The sequence below is a fragment of the Mobula hypostoma genome, chromosome 9, assembly GCF_963921235.1.
Source record: "Mobula hypostoma chromosome 9, sMobHyp1.1, whole genome shotgun sequence".
NCBI lineage: Eukaryota > Metazoa > Chordata > Chondrichthyes > Myliobatiformes > Myliobatidae > Mobula > Mobula hypostoma.
Window position 1 is genome coordinate 149,978,922 of NC_086105.1, and position 20,247 is coordinate 149,999,168.

At 43.7% G+C, this 20,247-nt stretch overlaps 1 protein-coding gene across 3 annotated transcripts in view; it reads left to right on the forward strand.

The window, feature by feature from the left end:
* Positions 1 to 20,247, forward strand: part of LOC134352187 (SEC14-like protein 1) — a 147,457-nt gene that overhangs the window by 60,094 nt on the left and 67,116 nt on the right. Inside the window, exon 1 of one of the 3 annotated variants that reach the window (XM_063059464.1) lies at positions 19,723 to 19,854. The exons of the other annotated variants lie outside the window; for them this stretch is intronic. The gene's annotated coding sequence lies outside the window, so the exon portion shown is untranslated. Of the gene's footprint in view, positions 1 to 19,722; positions 19,855 to 20,247 lie in introns of those variants that run through there. 3 annotated transcript variants of the gene reach the window in all.

Here is a 20,247-nt window from a genome sequence, read left to right on the forward strand (position 1 = left end):
ACCCTCTCATGGTTTGGAGACTTGCATGATTCTATGGCCAGGAGAGCACTGTGGGCTGGAATCAGGGCTTTTATGTTTTGGCTTTTGGTAGGGTCACCCATGTCAAACAGGTCAAAGGGTAGAGGCCGCGCTAAGAGTGGTCCACTAGTCCTCCAGGTTTCAGGGGTTCAGCTCAGGTCTGACAACACTGACTGATCAAAAAAAACTGTTGGGGAAACAGCAGTGAAGAATCTTCTGTATCTGAAGTAGAGGTATTCCTGAATCTTTACCCGGGACTTGCTTGACTGACAGTAGTGAAAGGAAGACCATAAGACAAAGGAGCAGAATTAGGCCGTTCAGCTGATCAAGTCTGCTCCACCATTCCATCATGGCTGATCCTGGATCCCAGTTAACCCCATACACCTGCCTTCTCACCATATTCTTTGATGCCCTGACCAATCCGGAAGCTGTCAACTTCCACCTTAAAATACCCACGGACTTGGCCTCCACCGTAATCTGTGGAAGAGCATTCCACAGATTCACTATCCTCCTCCTTACCGCTGTTCCAAAAGATCACCCCTCGATTTTAAGGCTGTGCCCTCTAGTTCTGGATACCCCCACCATAGGAAACATCCTCTCCACATCCACCCTAACTAGTCAATTAAACATTTGGTAGGTTTCAATGAGATCCCCCCGCGATCTTCTAAATTCCAGTGAGTACAGCCCAAAGCTGCCAAACTCTCCTCGTATTTAACCCCTTCATTCCTGGAATGATCCTTATGAACCTCCTCTGGACTCTCCAATGACAACACTTCCTTTCTCAGATATGGGGCCCCAATCTGTTACCAATACTCCAAGTGTGACCTGACATGTGTGACATATGTCTGATAAAGCCTCAGCATTATCTCCTTGCTTTTATATTCTATTTCCCTTGAAATAAATGCCAACATTGCATTTGCCTTCTTTACCACAGACTCAACCTGCAAATTAACATTCTGGGAGTCCTGTCTGCATGAGGACTCCCAAGTCCCTCTGCACCTCTGAATTTTGAACCTTTTCCCCATTTAGATAATAGTCCGCACTATTGTTCCTTTTACCAAAATGCGTTATCATACATTTCCCAACACTGTATTCCATTTGCCACTTTTTTGCCCATTCTTCCAATTTGTCTTGAGTCCTGCTGCCTCAGCACTACCTGCCCCTCTACCTATCTTTGTATCATCTGGAAACTTTGCCACAAAGCCGTCAATTCCAGTATCTAAATCACTGATAAACAACGTGAAAAGTAGTCCCAATACTGAGCCCTGAGGAACACTACTCGTCACTGGCAGTCAACCAGAAAAGGCCCCTTTTATTCCCACTTGCTCCCTCTGCATGTCAGCCATTCCATTATCCAGGCCAGCATCTTTCCTGTAACGCTATAGGATTTTATCTTGTTAAGCAGACTCATGTGTGGTACCTTATCAAATGCCTTCTGAAAATCCAAGTAAGTGACATTGACTGCCTCTCCTTTGTCCACCCTGCTTGTTACTTCTTCGAAGAACTCTAACAGATTTATCAGGCAAGATTTCCCTTTACAAAAACCATGCTGACTTTGACTTATTTTATCATTAGTCTCCTCATACCCCTGACGACTCATCCTTAATAATAGACTCCAACACTTTCCCAACCACTGGGGTTAGACTAACTGGCCTGTCATTTCCTTTCTTTTGCCTTCCTCCCTTCTTAAAGAGTGGGGTGACATTTGCAATCTTCCAGTCCTCTGGGACCATGTCAGAATTCTTGAAAGATCATGACCAATGCTTCTGTTATCTCTTCAACAACCTCTCTCAGGACTCTGGAATGTAGTCCATCTGGTCCAGGTGACTTATGCACTTTAAGATATTTGAGTTTGCCTAGCACTTTTTCCCTTTGTAATAGCAATGGCACTTGCTCCTGCTCCCTGACACTTGTGTCAGAGGTCCATACTGTTAGTGTCGTCCACAGTGAAGACTGATGCAAAGTACCCATTAAGTTTATCTAACATTTCTTTGTCCCCCATTACTACCTCACCAGCATCATTTTCCAGTGGTCCAACATCATCTCTCACCTCCCTTTTACTCTATATAATTGAAAAAGCTTTTAATATCCTGCTTTATATCATTGGCTAGTTTGCCCTCATATTTCATCTTTTCCCTTCTCAAAGCCTTTTTAATTGCGTTTTTTTAAATTTTAAGAGCTTCCCTATCATCCAACTTCCCACTCACTTTTGCTCACTTATATCCCCTTTCCTTGGCTTTTATACAGTACTTAACTTCCCTTGTCAGTCATGGTTGCCTGCCATTTGAGAACTTCTGAAGGACTACTCCCAGAAACTCCACTTATCTCTGCTCTGCTATCATCCCTGCCAGTATCTTCCTCCAATCCACCTGGGCAAGCTCCTCTCTCATGTCTCTGTAATTCCCTTTATTCCATTGCGATACTGATGCATGTGACTTGTGCTTCTCCCTCTCAAATTACGGTATGAATTGAATCATGTTATGATCGCTGCCTCCTACGGGTTCCTTTACATTAAGCTCCCTGATAAGATCTGGGTTATTACACGACATCCAATCTAAGATAGCCTTTCCCTGAGTAGGCTCAAGCACAAGCTGCTCTGAAAAGCGATCTCGTAGGCATTCAATAAATTCCCTGTCTTGTAATCTGACACCTGCCTGACTTTCCCAATCCCTTTCAATATTGAAGTCCCCCATTGCAATTGTGACATTACGCTTATTACATGCCTTTTACAGCTCCCTTTGCAATCTCAACCCCACATCTTGGCTATTATTTGGAGACCTACATATGATTCCCATAATGGTACTACTGGATGAAGGAAGCCATGGACACCCCCCAGAGATGGAGCATCTTCATTGCTGCCCTGAACGCTAGCAGCGTGATGGGCAAAAGAGAAAGAGAACACCCAAAGATGTGCTGGGGCAGCCTGTAAGAGTCACTACGCATTACAGTGCAACATAGCATGCCCACAATGAACGTTCAGTATTAATGCCTGGCCCTTAATCAATGTCTTAAGTGATAGTAAGGTCATTATGCCATTGTTGGTTTTGGGATCTTGTTTTGTCATCTTGGCTTCTGTGCTTTCCTATACTGAAACGGTGACTGCATCGAATACACAACAGTACAGTACAGGCCCTTTGGTCCAATGAATACATCGAACACCAAACAGTACAGTACAGTACAGTACAGGTCCTTTAGCCCAGTGGATATATCGAACACAGAACAGTACAATACAGGCCCTTTGGTCCAGTGATTTCATTAAACACAGAACAGGTCTGTACAGTACAGGCCCTTTGGTCCAATGAATACATCGAACACCAAACAGTACCATACAGTACAGGCCCTTTGGCCCATGATGTGCTGATCTTTTAACCTACTGGAAGATCAATCTGATGCTTCCTCCTGCATAACCCTCCATTTTTCTATCATCCATGTGTCTGTCTAGGAGTTTTAGATGTCACTAATATAGCTGCCTCTATCATAAATCCTGGCAGGGCATTCCACACACCACCACTCCATATGGGGGGAAAAAACTTCCCCAGGGCAGGTAAGATTAGGGGGCATAATTTTAAGGTGATTGGAGGAATGTATGGGGGGGGGAATGCCAGAGGTAAAGTCTCTAGCTGTCCACTTTATCTATGCATCTTAACATCTTGTACACCTCTATCATGTCACCCCTCATCCTCCTTAGCTCCAAAGAGCTAGGCCCTAGCTTGCCCAGCCTATTCCCGTAAGACATGCTCTCTAATCCAAGCAGCATCCTAGTAAATCTCTGCATCCTCTCTGCAGCTTTCATGTCTTTCTTATAATGAGGCAAACAGAACTGAACACAATACTCCAAGTCTGGTCTCACCAGAGTTTTATAGAGCTGTAACTTCCTCACTGGCTCTAAAACCCTTGTCATATCCTGGAGGTGTTTTATAAATGTGAGACCTTTTAAGAAAGTGTGCTTGCTTTGACTGAACAGGAGTTTAAACACTCCAGTTATTCCAGTGAGCTGTAACTGGTCTAGTATTCTTCAGTTTGATTCAATTGGAAATTTTTTCCCTAAAATTTATCTTAAAATTCATCAAGTAAAGCTGTGTTTAGCAGGGAGATGCAACTATCACAAATGCATGCTAAAAATTTGTTATAGCTTGCCTTTTATTGAGTTGGTGCTCTATGCCTGCACAGGTTTTCATAGAAGCTCACACATCAACCTCAGCTGACGTAAGGCTATCAGACAGCCAGACAGATTTATTTTTTTAAATTTTTATGTTGCTTAGAGATACGAGGTAGAACATGCCCTTCTGGCCCAATGAGCCGCTCCAGAAACCGACCTATTTGGTGGCTGTCTGTTGTATCCGATGATGACAGGAAAACTCTGCGGGAGAATTTTTAAACTGGAAAAACCATTCCGTTGGGGCAGTTCTCTCGACTGAGTAAGTCCAGGTCCAGTGGTACGAGTAGTCATCACAAACTGGTTGCGGTGCCTTGTCGTGCTCTTCTCCACAGAGTATTGCAAAGCTGTCTTCCTGGCCGTTGGATCTCACTGTTAATCTCATCTGCCCAGCCCGCCAGGGCTGACTTTGCAGGCTAGGATAGACATGTCCCTATGAAGCCTGCCGACTACCCTCACGTGGTTTAGATCACCTGTCAAAGTGGTGTACCGGGGTGTGGCCACTGTCGCATGCAAGCAGCTGCTTGAAGACACAGGTGAGAGCTAAGTGTCAGGTGAGGACCAAAGGTGAGTGAGCTGCCCCAGAAAGGACACAGCAAGCCCCTTCACCAGAGGTGCTACCCCTTATACCCCCCCCCACCTATTTAACCCTAGCCTAATCATAGGACAATTTACAATGACCTACTAACCGTTGTATCTTTGGAATATGGGAGGAAACCGGAGCTGCTCATGGGGAGAACATACAAACTTCTCACAGACAACATCGAATTAAACTCTGAAATCCGACGCACCAAGTAGTAATAGTGTCGTGCTAACTGAACCTTGTAAAAAATCCACGGAAAGTGGTGGATACAGCCCAGTCCGTCACATGCAAAGCCCTTCCCACCATCAAGCTCAAATACGTGGAGCACTGCCACAAGAAAGCAGCATCCATCACTAAGGACCCCCATCATCCGGGTCATTCTCTCTTCTCAATACTACCTTTGGATAGGTACAGGAGCCCTAGGTCCCACACCACTAGGTTCAGGAACAGGTATAACCTTTCAGCTGTTAGGCTCTTGAACTCACCTCCACACTGCACTGATTCCACAACCTACAGACTGACTTTCAAGGACTCTTTAAAACTCATGTTCTCAGTATATTTTTTATCTGCACTTAGAGAAGTCTGTGGAAAAATGCTACCACCTGGCACATTGTAGGCAGTAGGAGTACATTCTGAGAGGCTCATTGAGGCTTGGTGCAGCCACTGAAAGGGCTTGATAGGGAAGGACCACAGTGTGGGGTCCTTCTACAGAAGAGGAAGGGGCCATGTTGGGGAAGAATCCCCTCGGTTATTGGAGTAGTGAACTACCCCAGGGGGCTTCATGACAGGCAGCGGTGCTGTTGAGTTTAAGAAGTGTAATAGAACAATGCTTAACACATTATCTATGAAGGTAAGAATGAAAAGGCATTGCCCCATTTATTCTTGTAAATAATTCTTTTTGTTATAAATAAAGTTTATTTTGATAAAAATTGTCTTTTTCACATTGTTTTTGTCAGTCTTTGTTTATGTCTAGCTTTTCATAGATTCTATTGTATCTCTTTATTTTCTTGGAAAAACCTGCAAGAAAAATGAATCTTAAGACAGTATCTGATAGCTTTGATAATAAGTTTGATTTCGACTTTGTGCCCATATCACAGGCTGTTACTGAGCTGGAATGCACAGCAGTGCATGGCACAGCTGAGCACTGAATGGCTGGCATCAGGAACAATGAGGCTGTAACATCATAGAAATCTGCTGGAGCAAACAGCTGTATTGACTTAGGATGCAGCGGTAGGTCTGTGAGGAAAACCTTCAATTAGATCAATCAGAATGAGGTCTACAAAATGATGAGGGTATAGAATCCCCTCAATTATTGTAGCAGCCAATCATTCCACCGGGCCACATGACAGGTAAATACAAGCAGGCTTTTTCTGCTAAAGTTAGGTGAGACTAGAACTAGAGGCCATAGGTTAAGGGTGAAAGGTGAAATATTTAAGGGGATCCTGAAGGGAAACTTCTTCACTCAGAGTGGGGTACGCATGTGGTACAAGCTGCCAGCAGATGTGCTGGATGCAGGTTCGATTGCAACATTTAAGAGAAATTTGGATGAGTACATGTATGGGAGTGGTACGGAGGGCTATGGTACAGGTACAAGCCGATGGGACTAGGCAGAATAATAGTTCGGCATGGTCTAGGTAGGCCAAAGGGCCTGTATCTGCTGTAGTACTCTGTAAATCAAGTTCCGTTGTCGGTTGTGGTGCATTGACATCAGTGCTTCTGAAGAGGAGAGAGGGGCAAGAACAACCAAGTCCTGGCTCCTGTTCGCAAAACCCAGCAAATGTTGTTTGGGTATATTTGAATCAAAATTCAAGACTATCAATTGCAAGAAGACAATGTATGGTGATATCCAAAAAGAAGGAGAATCCTATCTGCAGACTGAGAATAAACGGGGAAGACATAAAACAAGTACAGAACTTTTGCTACTTAGGAAGCTGGGTGACATCAGATGGCAGGTGCGACTTGGACATCAAAAGAAGAATAGAGATAGCAAGAGACACCTTTATGAGAATGAAGAGTATACTAACCAATACTGAACTAGGCATGACAACCCGCCTCAGAGTACTGAAATGTTAAAGTTTATCCAGTTATGTTATATGGCTCAGAATGCTGGACAATATCTAGTAACATGAGGAAACGAATTGTAGCAGCAGAGATGTGGTTTTTGAGGAGGATACAAAGAATATCATTGACGAAACGAATATCTAATGAGGATGTCATGAACAGAGCAAACACAAAAAGAGAAATAATGTATGAGATCATGAAAAGACTACGTAACTTCATTGGACATGTGATTAGGAAAGAGGAGTTAGAATGCACGGTAATTATGGGAAAGATTGAAGGGAAGAAAGCAAGAGGAAGATAGACAAATGATGATGGAGGCAGCAGCCAGAGAACTGGAAATGAATACCAATGAATTGATCCACTTGACCCGAAACAGGAGTGTGTGGGCCATGGCAGTCAAAGCTTAAACTGGGCACGGCACCTGATGATGATGATGATGATGATGATATACAACTAACTGCTTAGCACGCTTCCTGGTGGTCATGGTATGTATATGCAGTTGTTCAGAGTGTCCGCTAGTGGTAACATTTGTATGATTCTGGAAAGTTTTGGAAGTTTTACTGCTGCTACATTATTTGAATAGGAACTATCTGATTTGTTAACTCTTATCTACAAATTTGAATGGTTGTATCATATCTATGGGGGGCATCTTTTGTCTTAGTCTTTTTGCCTTTTGTCATTTTGCTATTCTTTCTCTTCAATTACTAGACCTCTATAGTCTTAGAGATATTCAGCACAGAAACAGGCCCTTTGGCTTACTCTATGATGACCTGCCTACTCCCATCAACCAGCACCTGGACCATATCCGTCTATACCACTACTATCCATGTGCCTATACCTATCTATACTTCTCTGAAACATTGAAATCGAGCTCGCATGCACCACTTGTGCAGGCAGCTCATTCTACTCTCTCCCGACCCTCTGAGGGAAGAAATTTCCCTTCATGTTACCCTTAAACTTTTCACCTTTCACCCTTAATCCATGGCCTTTGGTTGTAGTCCCAACCAAACTCAGTGGGAAAAAAGCTGCTTGCATTTACTCTCATCTTTTCCACTCATGATTTTGTATACCTCTATCAAATCTCCTCTCAATCTTCCATGTTCTAAAGAATACAGTTCTAACCTATTCAATCTTTCCTTATAACTCAGGTCCTTCAGACCTGGCAACGTCCTTGTAAATGTTCTCTGTACTCTTTCAACATTATTTACATCTTTCCTGTAGGTAAGTAAACAAAACTGTACAAAAACCTCCAAATTATGCTTCACCGATGTCTTAAACAATTTCAACATCACATCTCTTGTACTCAATATGAAGACCAATGAGCCAAAAGCTTCCTTTATGACCCTATCTACCTTTGACATCGCTTTCAATGAATTATGGACCTATATTTCCAGATCCGTTTGTTCTATTGAACTCCTCGGTCCCCTGCCATTCACTGTGTAAGACCTACCCTGGTGGGTCCTACCAAAGTGTAACACCTTGCACTTGTCTGCATTAAATTCCATTTGCCATTTTCAGCCCATTTTTACAGCTGGTCCCGATCCTGCTGCAAGCCATGGTAGCCTTCCTTGCTTCCACTACACCCCCAATCTTGGTGTCAGCTGCAAATTTGGTGATCCAGTTAACCGCATTATCATCCATATCATTGATATACAGTAGAGGGACAATGAACACAGCACTCCACTAGTTACAAGTCTCCAGTCAGAGAGGCAACCATCTGCTACCACTCTCTGGCTTTTCCCACAAGGCCAATGTCTAATCCAATTTACTAGCTCGTCTTAAATGCCGAGTGATTGAACCTTCTTGACCAATCTCCTATATGGGACTTTGTCAAATGCCTCACTAAAGTCCATGTAGGCAACATCCACTGTCTTCCCTTCATCCACTTTCCTGGTAACTTCCTCTAAACTCTGTAAGTTTGGTTAGACATGACCTACCATGCACAAAGCTATGTTGACTATCCTTAATCAGTCCAAGTTTTCCAAATACTTACATATCCAGTCCGTTAGAATACCTTCCACTAACTTTCCCACAACTGATGTCAGACTCACCGGCCTATAATTGCGTGGTTTCTGTTTAGAGCCTTTTTAAAATTGCAGAATAATATTGTCCATCCTCCAATGCTCTGGTACTTCTCCTTTAAGGATGATATAGATATTTCTGCTAGGACCCCAGCAATTTCTTCACTTGCCTCCCGTAGGATCTGAGCAAACACCTTGTTGGACCCTGGGGGTTTAACCACCCTTGTTTGACTCAGGACAGCAAACACCTCCTCCTCTGTAATCTGTATAGCATCCATGAAGTTGGTGCAACTTTGCCTCTGTGTCCATCTCTCGAGTAAATACACATTCAAAAAAATTCTTACGAACTCCCCCATCTGTTTTGGCTCCACGCATTAATTACCATTATGATCTTCCAGAACACCAAGTTTGTTTTTTGCGATCCTTTTGCTCTTAACATATCTAGAATCCCTTAGGATTCTCCTTCAGCTTCTCTGTAAGAGCATCTTCATGTCTTCCTTTAGCCTTCCTGATTTCTTTCTTGTGTTCTCTTGCATTTCTTACACTCCATAAGCTCTCTGGGGGATCTCTACCTACAGCCTTTCCTTTTTGTTTGACTGAAATCTGGAAGAGCTAAAGCCTCAAAATCTCCACTCTAACTCTGTCCACTCCAAAGATGGCCACTCCACTTGCCCCTGCCTGCTTTCTTTTACTTTGTTCTTGCCAATCAATCCCAAATGTCAATTGGTCACTGGTCAAAGCTCCAAAAAAACTGCTGCCAGTTATCGCTTATCACTGTTTTTCAACTCTCTTTGTTCTATTGACACTTAACGAAACAACTATGTGCCTTTTCCCCAACCTCTGAAAGGACCTTGGATTAAAAGCTGGAATCCATCAGGTGGGAAGGAAATCACCAGAGGATGTGCCTTGGAAAATTGGCAGAAAAACTAATACAACAGCTTGTGTCAGTGCAGCTGTATGCAAAGCAGCAAAATACTTGTCAATCATTCTTTCAGGTAAATTCCTCAGAAGGGTTTGGCAAGACTATTTACAAGAAATGACAAGATATGATTGAAAATAGAACATGCAAATTAGAAGTGTTCAGTGTATACTCAGACAGCTCCATCGCGGGTATGAGCCTCCCCAGCTTCAAGGACATCTTCAAAAGGAAATGCTTCAAAAAGGTAGCATCCATTATTAAAGTCCCGAGCCTTATATTCTCATCAGGCCCGTGCTTATGCTGGTTTCCGTGGCATGAAGCGACTGAGAATACAAGACTCCCCCTGGATAGGACACCAGTCTGTCGCGATCCATTAACCAGGACATTCGCTCTTCTCATTACTACAGCAACTGTGCATACAGGAGCCTGAAGCACACATTCAGTGTTTCAGGAACAGCTTCTTCCACACCGTTAATTCCTGAGTGGAGAATGAAGCTATGTACACTACCTCACTACTTTATTTACATTTTTTAAAGATTGATCTTGGAGTAGGTTAAAGAGCCGCATAGCAGCTTGGACCAGAAGTTCTGTACTGTGTTGTAATGTTCTATGTTCTCCTTTTAATTAGTACTCTTCAATCCTGGTGAACCTCTTCTGGCCAGGCAGCATCTCTAGGAAGAGGTACAGTCGACGTTTCGGGCCGAGACCGTTCATCAGGACCAACTGAAAGAAGAGCTAGTATGACTTCATTAACTTTGCCTCCAACTTTCACCCTGCCCTCAAGTTTACCTGGTCGATTTCCGACACCTCCCTCCCCTTTCTAGATCTTTCTGTCTCTATCTCTGGAGACAGCTTATCTACCAATGTCTACTATAAGCCTACTGACTCTCACAGCTATCTGAACTATTCCTCTTCTCACCCTGTCTCTTGCAAAAATGCCATCCCCTTCTCACAATTCCTCTATCTCTGCCGCATCTGCTCTCAGGATGAGGCTTTTCATTCCAGGACGAAGGAGATGTCCTTTTTTAAAGAAAGGGGCTTCCCTTCCTCCACCATCAACTCTGCTCTCAAATGCATCTCCCCCATTTCATGCACATCTGCTCTCACTCCATCCTCCCGCCACCCCACTAGGAATAGGGTTCCCACCACTAAGCACATCTTTCCCTCCCCCCTCCCCCGCTTTCCACAGGGATTGTTCCCTACGGGACTCCCTCATCCATTCGTCCCCCTCCCCCATCCCTTCCCACCGATCTCCCTCCCGGCACTTATCCTTGTAAGCGGAACAAGTGCTACACATGCCCTTACACTTCCTCCCTCACCACCATTCAGGGCCCCAGACAGTCCTTCCAGGTGAGGCGACACTTCACCTGTGAGTCGGCTGGGGTGATATACTGTGTCCGGTGCTCCCGATGCAGCCTTCTATATATTGGCGAGACCCGACGCAGACTGGGAGATCGTTTCGCTGAACACCTACGCTCTGTCTGCCAGAGAAAGCAGGATCTCCCAGTGGCCACACATTTTAATTCCACGTCCCATTCCCACTCTGATATGTCTATCCACGGCCTCCTCTACTGTAAAGATGAAGCCACACTCAGGTTGGAGAAACAACACCTTATATTCTGTCTGGGTAGCCTCCAACCTGATGGCATGAGCATTGACTTCTCAAACTTCTGCTAATGCCCCACCTCCCCCTCGTACCCCATCCGTTATTTATTTTCTCTCTCTCCTTTTTCTCCCTCTGTCCCTCTCACTATACCCCTTGCCCATCCTCTGGGCTTACCCCCCCTCCCCTTTTTCTTTCTCCCTGGGCCTCCCGTCCCATGATCCTCTCCTATCCCTTTTGCCAATCAACTGTCCAGCTCTGGGCTCCATCCCTCCCCCTCCTGTCTTCTCCTATCATTTTGGATCTCCCCCTCCCCCTCCAGCTTTCATATCTCTTACCAGCTCTTAGTCCTGACGAAGGGTCTCGGCCCGAAATGTCGACTGTACCTCTTCCTAGAGATGCTGCCTGGCCTGCTGCGTTCACCAGCAGCTTTTATGTGTGTTGCTTGAAATTCCAGCATCTGCAGATTTCCTCGTGTGAATCTCTTCTGCACCTTTTCCATTGGCTTCACATCCTTCCTGGAATGCGGTAACCAGGACTGCACGCTATATTCCAAGTGTAGCCTAACCACAGTTTTATACAGCTTTAACATGATTTGCCAACTTTTATACTCAGTGCCTCTAGCAAATATGCCATATACCTTCTTTACTGTTGATACTCTCAAGGAGCTACGGACTTGCACCCCAAGATCCCTCTGTATGGCAGTGCTCCTAAGGGTTGTGCTGTTTAGTGAATACTTTCCTCTGACAGCTGATCTCCCAAAGTGAAACAGCTCACACTTGTCAGATTAAGCTCCTGCTTCCAAAATCAGAATCAGGTTTAATATCACCAGCATATGTAGTGAAATATGTTGTTTAGTGTAGCAGTACATCATAATAATATTAAAAACCCTATAAATTAAAATAAGAAGTATATAAAACTTAAATGAAATAAGCAGTGCAGAAAGAGGGCAAAAAATAGTGAGGCAGTGTGCATGGGTTCATTGTCCATTCAGAAATCTGATGGCAGAGGGAAAGAAGCTGTTCCTGAAACGTTGAGTGTCTCTCTTCACCTTGACAGTAGCACTGAGAAGAGGGCATGCCTTGATGGTGGTCCTTACTGATGGATGTCACCTTTTTGAGGCATCACCTTTCGAAGATGGCCCCGATGCTGTGGAGGCCAGTGCCCATGGTGGAGCTGGTTGAGTTTACAGCTTCCTGCAGTTTTTTCCAATCCTGTGCAGTGGCCCCTCCATACCAGACAGTGATAAGACCATAAGCATCTCCAATATCAGCACATCTGCCAGTTAGGATGTTCTCCATGGTACATCTGTAGGAATTTGTGAGAGTCTTTTGTGAGGTACCAAGTCTTCTCAAATTCCTAATGAAGTATAGCCACTGTCAAGCCTTCTTTGTAATTGCATCAGTAGGAACGTGAAACTACTCTCTCTGCCAGCTCGAGTGGTGCATGCAAGCTCGATTTCAGCATTTAAGAGAAGTTGGATGGTAGGGATATTGAGGGCTAAGGTCCCGGTGCATGGTCGAGGGGAGTAGGCAGTTTAAATAGTTCAGCAGGGACTAGATGGGCCAAATGGCCTGTTTCTGTGCTGGACTTTTTCATGACTCTATACCAGCATCTTCAGTCTCTTTGTTCTCTACTTCTCTAGGATCTCACCTGTGGCTAAAGAGCATTGATAGATCTCTGTCCAGGCCCCAGAAATCTCCTCTTTTGCCTCTCAATAACTTGTGATGAATCTCATCAGGACCTGTGGACTTATCCATTGTCTTCTTCAGGAGACCCAACAACTCTGCTTTCTTGATATTGCATGTCCTAGAATATCAACACACTCCTCCCTGATTGCACCATCCTCCGTGTGCTTCTCCTTGGTGAATACCAATGCAAATTACTCTCCTTGAATGGTCCTAGCTACCTTCTTGTTTTTAATATATGCGTAAAATGGCTTTTGGGATTTATTTACTTAGAGATATGGCTGGGGTAACTGGCACGATATGCCCACGGCGCCCAATTGCACCCATGTGACTAATTAACCTATTATCTCATGTGTCCTTGGATTAGGGGAGAAAGCCTGAGTGACGAGGTTCTGCAAAGGGAGCTCAGGGAATTAGGTGTAAGTTAAAGGGTAGGAGCTCCAGGGTTGTGATCTCAGGATTGCTACCCGTGCCACCTGTTAGAAAGGCCAGAAATAGGAAGATTAACACATGGAGTTGGTATAGGAGGGAAGGAATAAGATTTTTGGATCATTGGTCTCTTTTACAGGGAAGGCTTTGCACCTGAACTGGAAGGGGACTAATGTCCTAGTGAGAAGGTTCACTAATGCTGCACAGTGGAGTTTAAATTAGAGTTGCAGGGGGATGGGAACCAGAGTGCCAGAACAGGTAGTGGAGAGGTTGTGGAGACAGATGTTGGTAAGACTTCAGTCAAATTTGGGAATCAAAAGGTTGAGCATGGTGCGACTGGTGTCCGGAGCTGTCTGTATTTCAATACAAGAAGTATCGTCATAAAGGCAAATGACCTTGGCATGGATCAACACTTGGAATGATGATATTGTAGCCAATAGTGAGACTTGGTTGTAGGAGGGGCAGGACTGGCTGCTCAATATTCCAGGGTTCTGTGACAGAGTGGGGGGAGGGATTAAAGGAGGAGAGATGGCGTTAATTAGTCAGGGAAATGTCACCAACCAACAGTCCAAGGGATTGAGAGGAACACATTTGTAGAGAGATTCCCGACTGTTGCAAGAAGCATATGATTGTTATAGTAGATGATTTGAACTTTCCACATATTAACTGGAAATCCCATAGTGACAACAGTGCCATTAGTTTCAAAGCAAATATGCAAAAAGATAGGTTTGATCCATGGGCTGAGATCCTAAATTAGTGTAAGGCCAGTTTTAGTGGTATCAGAAATTATCTGGCAAGTGTGGATAGGGACAGGCTGTTTTCTGGCAAAGGTGTACTTGGTAAGAGGGAGGACTTCAAAACCAAAATTTTGAGAGTACAAAGCTTGTGTGTAAAGATAACAAGTGTAGGGAACTTTGGTTTTCAAGAGATATTGAGGCCCTGGTTAAAAGAAAAAGGAGGTGCATAGCAGGTATAGGCAGGAAGGAACATATGAGATGCTTATGGAGTATAAGACATACAAGTGAACACTGAAGAAAGAAATCAAGAAGGCTAAAAGAAGGCGTAAAGTTGCTCTAGCGGACAATGTGAAGGAAAATCTCAAGGGGTTCTACAGATATGTTAAGAGCAAAAGGATTGCAAGGGACAAAGTTGGTCCTTTGGAAGATCAGAATGGTAATTCATGTGTGGAGCCTAATCAGTTGGGGCAGACCTTAATTTTTTTTTGCATCTGTATTTACTCGAGAGATGGACACCAAGTCTATAGAAGTGAGGCAAAGTGACATCAACTTCATGGATCTTGTATAGATTACAGAGGAGAATGTGTTTGCTACCCTGAGGTGAATCAGTATGGATATATCCCTAAGGCCTGAAATGGTGTTCACTTGGACCCAGCGGGAAGCAACTACAGAAATTGCCAGGGCCCTAGTAAAGATATTTAAATCATCCATAGTGACACAAGAGGTATCAAAGGATTGGGAGATAGCCAATGTTATTCCACTGTTTAATGAAAGGCTTGAGACATAATCCAGGAAATTATAAATTTGACATCATTGTATGTGCTATCCAATGCAATTAGAACTGCACAGATCTGTATATCAGTGAGACAAAACAACCACTTCACAAACAGATCAGGCCAAGACTCAGCTGTATATCAACACCTAAAGGACAAGGGACACTCCTCTGATGATAACAATGTCCACATTTTGGACAGGGAGGACAGATGGTTTGAAAGAGCAGTTAAAGAAGCCATCTTTGTCAAACTGGAAAACCCATCCCTGAACAGAGAGGGTGGATATGACATCACCTATCAGCTACTTACAGTACAGTCCTAACATCTCTACCCAGGCATCTCCACAACAGCTCACACCTCCATTCATGCAAAGATAAGACTAATGACGCTCTCATTACCTCTGCGACTCTTAGCGACTGTCATGTGATTGCTAAACCTTTAAACAGAAAATTTATAACCGGAAAACTACCCACCATGGATTAAAACTGAAGAAGCCTCTTGTATGAGTGGAGAAATATCTTCAAGACAACACAGCAAGTCCCTTGGCTTGATTTATTAGGAAAGTGGATGATGGCAAGACAATGGATGTTGTCTACATGGACTTTAGCAAGGCACTTGGCAAGGTCCCACGTGGGAGGTTGGTCAAGAAGGTTCAGTCGCTCGGCTTTCAAGATGAGGTAGCAAGTTGGATTAGACATTGGCTCTTTGGAAGAAACCAGAGAGTGGTAGTAGATGGTTGCCTCTCTGACTGGAGGCCTGTGACTAGTGGTTTGCTGCAGGGATCAGTGCTGGGCTCATTATTATTTGTCATCTATATCAAATATCTAGTTAACTGGATCAGCAAATTTGTGGAGGACACCAAGATTAGGAGTGTAGTGGACAGTGAGGAAGGCTATCATGGCTTACAGGGGGATCTGCATCAGCTGGAAAAATTAGCTGAAAAATGACAGATGGAATTTAATGTAGACAAATGCAAGGTGCTTCTCTTCTGTAGGACCCAGTAGGATCTTACAAGGTGAACAGTAGGACATTGAGGAGTGTGATAGGACAAAGGGATCTGGGAATACCGGTCCATAATTAATTGAAACTGGCATCACAGGTAGATAGGATCGTAAAGAAAACTTTTGGCACATTGGCCTTCATAAATCAATGTATTGAATACAGGAGATGGAACGTCATGTTGAAGTTGTATAAGACGTTGGTGAGGCTTAATTTGGAGAACTGTATACAGTTTTGGTCACCTACCTACAGGAAAGATGTAAATAAGTTTGAAAGAGTACAAAGAAAATTTATGAAGATGTTGCCGGGTCTGGAGGACCTGGGTTATAAGAAAAGATTGAATAGGTTAGGACTTTATTCCATAGAACATAGAAGATTGAGGGGAGATTTGATAGAGGTATACAAAATTATGAGGGTTATAGATAGGATAAATGCAAGCAGGCTTTTTCCACTGAAGTTGGGTAAGACTACAACCAGAGATCATGGGTTAAGAGTGAAATGTGACAAGTTTAAGGGGAATATGAGGGGGAATTTCTTCACTCAGAGGGTGATAAGAGTGTGAAATGAGTTGCCAGCACAAGTGGTGCATGTGAGTTTCCAGTCAAGATGACGCTTACATTTAACACTCCGTCAGTCAGTATCTTTTGGATAGATCATGAAATCATATATTTCACTTGTCTTTTACATTTGTTTTTCATTTTGAATGTGATTCTGGAACTGTTGAAGCCTGTGATGTGCAGTTTGGAGATCGTTTGGGTGTTTCAGCGCTCAGCAGATTCCAGGATTCAGAGGCAGTATGCAGGAACCTTGTGGCGAGAAGGCTGCCCGACCGCTGCAGGGTGCAAGCCAATGTTCGACTCCATTTTGCCAATTAAAACCTCTATTGTTTACCATTTAAAACGACAAGAGAGATTGAAACATCAAGGTGAAGGTGGAAGGTGAGCGCTGGCTGTTAACCTTTTGATTGCTGGTGTGATTGCTCTGCTGCTGGAGAGGTGAGACTGCCTTTTGATCACTGGTGGGATCGCTCTGCTACAGAGAGGGAAAGGCCTGCCACTGGGCCTGGAGAATGTTACCAGGTTTTCTGTGTTTTGGATATGGACTTGGATGATAGACATCTTTTCAGTCTTACAGGTTTTTATATTCTGTGTTTTTCACCCAATCTGGTTTTTTTGTGTGTGTGCAGGGAATGAGAATTTGGCGATCGATGTGCCTGTTCGATTTTGTTCATTTTTTGTGGGGGGAGGAGGAATTTGAGGGTTGATGATAGTGCTGCTGTTTTTTTTTCTTGGTTTCGTGGCTATCTGGAGAAGACGAATTTCAGATTTGTACACTTTGATAAATGAACCTTTGAACCTTTGAGCTCGATTTCAATGCTTAAGCGAAGTTTGGAAAGATGTATGGACAATAAGGGTAAGGAGGGCAATGGTCCTGGTGCAGGTTGATGGGAGTGGGCAATTCTAAATGGATCGGCATGGACTAGATGAGCTGGTGCCTTTTTCTGTGCTATACTTCTCTGTGACTATATGACTCTGTGCCACCCAAAGGAAAAACATGCAGGGAGCGCGTGAAAACTCCTTAAAGACAACAGTGGGAATTGAACCTAGGTTGCTGGCAGAGCTATCCACTCCACTACCATGTCACCCTTAATCCTACTCACCAAGGACATTTCCTGACCCCTTTTAACCTTCCTGATTCCTTCCTTAATTTCTTTCCTTTTTCATCTACATAAATTCCTCAAGGGCCCTGACTAATTATATTTAAAGTGAAGTTTGGTAGGTCCTTGATTCGCCAGGGTGGCAAAGGTTATGGGGAGAAGACAGATTGGGGTAGAGAGGGATAATAAATCAGTTATGGTGGAATGGCAGAGCAGACTTGATGGATCAAATGCTCTAATTCTGCTCCTATGTCTTATGGTCTGATGGTCTAAAGGAAAGGATGGGGCAAGAGGGCAGTTTAAATTATTGGTTAGTGCGTCACGATTACAGCTTGGGGTGTCAGAGATTGGAGTTCAATTCTAATGACCAGAAGGGCCTGTTCCATGCTCTACCTCCAAACAAATAAATAGAAACAGTTGGCAGGTGAGGTGGATCCAGGTGAGGCGGGTGAAAGGCAGGTGGAGAAGGGGAGAGTGGAAGGAGTGACAGAGGCTGGGAGGTGATGAGTGGAGGCAACAAAGGGCTGAAAGTGGTGGAATCAAATAGGAGAGGAAGGTGGGGGGGGGGTAGATAGGAACAGTGGGAGAGTGGTCCCAGTCCCTGCAGCTCCAGCTGAAGGGGACCAGAAGAGCCATAAAGGATGTCCGACCATCTGAAATACTTACTAAGGCCCTCCACTGGTCGGGGTCGACCATGGATATTGTGTCCAGGTGATACACAGGACAAACAGATATGGAGAGCAAGTTGTTGCTCATGCAACAGTTTTCTCCTCTCCATGCTGTTGATGAATACAAAGAAACAGCAGAAATTGATACGGTTTAGCATCAGCAGTGTTGCGGAAGTAAATAGTCAGTGTATAACTCAACGTAGGACTCCCTCAGGGGCTCCAGCTCCAGATTTTTCCTTGGGGTTCATTCCCAAAGACTCCCCCATGAGTGAGTATAGTCGCAAGGTAGATGAAGTTTGAGATCAGAGTTTTCCTTCTCCAAGATAAGCTACCAACATCGGCTGACCACAGCAATTGATTTTAAGGCACCAGTAACCCACTTTTGCCTCTTATGCTGTCAGTAGATACTGTTCCAGTGGGTTTGATAACTAAGCCACATATGAAGGCCAAGAGCTGGAATTGGTTATTAGAGGCTATTTGAGATGCACGTCATTGGGTGTATTTAATAGGTAGTGGGAGCTTATTCCCACAACCTCCCCCAGCCCCCAGCGATGACAATCTTAAAGAATTAAAATACTTTACACACAGGGAATCATGCAACTAAGATGAATTTGGTTCTATAATGATATATAATATTACACAATACACGATTGTACAGCCAAGGTGGAGTATTATTTCAAAAAGACAATCCCTTTTAAAACCACACTGCCAAACTGATTAAAATAGAGATAAACTAGAAGTGGCTCGGAGTTTGATTACATACGATGACTCAGTAGCTTTGAGTCTGAATATTTCCACTTCCACGGTAAGTGATGGTGTTGATTGTTCCATGATGATCAGTGTCGCTGCCTTGGACTTCACAGTACACAGCTGGGTCAGGGTAAAGAGCAAAAAAAATTTAAAAAACAGGTAGTGTTCATGGATTCATTGTCCATTCGGAAATCTGGTGGCGGAGGAAAGAAGCTAAGATGTCTTCAGGTTCCTGTACCACCTCCCTGATGGTAGTAATGGAAATTCTATTCTTCACCCAGGATCTTGGCTATGTTCAAACTACCCAATGCCTCGAAGTACGGTTCTCTTCACACTCACACTCCATGCCATAGTCTTGATATCTCTCTGCAACAACACTGACCTGATCTGCCTCAAAGCGCTTCACGTTTAGCTGCCACAAGAAAGTAGCCTCTGGACCATGCTGTCTTCTCACTGCTGCTGTTGGAAAGGAGGTCAGGAGCCTAAGGTCCCACACCAGTAGGTTCAGGAACAGTTATTACCCCTCAACCATCAGGCTCCTGAACCAGTGTGGATAACTTCAGTCACCACAACTCTGAACCCTACAGAAAATCCTGGCAATTCTGGACAATGTTTCTCACCATCTACATGACACCTTGGCTGAACAGAGGAGTACTTTAAGTAATAGACTTAGACAACTGCGATACTCCAAAGAGCGCTATATGAGTTAATCTTACCCTCGGCCATTAGGCTCTGTAATGAGTCAACATATAGCCGGGGAAGTGATGACCCCCTCCTGTTGGACTGTTTGAGGTAACTTATTTTTTTATTCTTTCTTACTTCTCTTCTAATATTTGTATATCTGTGGACTTGTAATGCTACTGTGACACTGTAATTTTCTTTGGGATCAATAAAGTATCTACCTATCTACAATGTATGAACTCACTTTCAAGGCTCTACAGTATATGTTCTCAGCATTATGTATTTATTTGGTATTTTTGTATTTGTACAGCTCGTCTAATTTTGCTCATTAGTTGTTCAGTCAATCTTTGTGTGTAGTTTTTTCATTGATTTCATTATACTGTATATCTTTGTTCTATTGTGAGTACCTGCAGGAAAAAGAATCTCAGCCCAGTGTAATATATGGTGACACATAAATACTTTGATAATAAATTTACTTTGAACTTTATACTTCGCCACACCAAA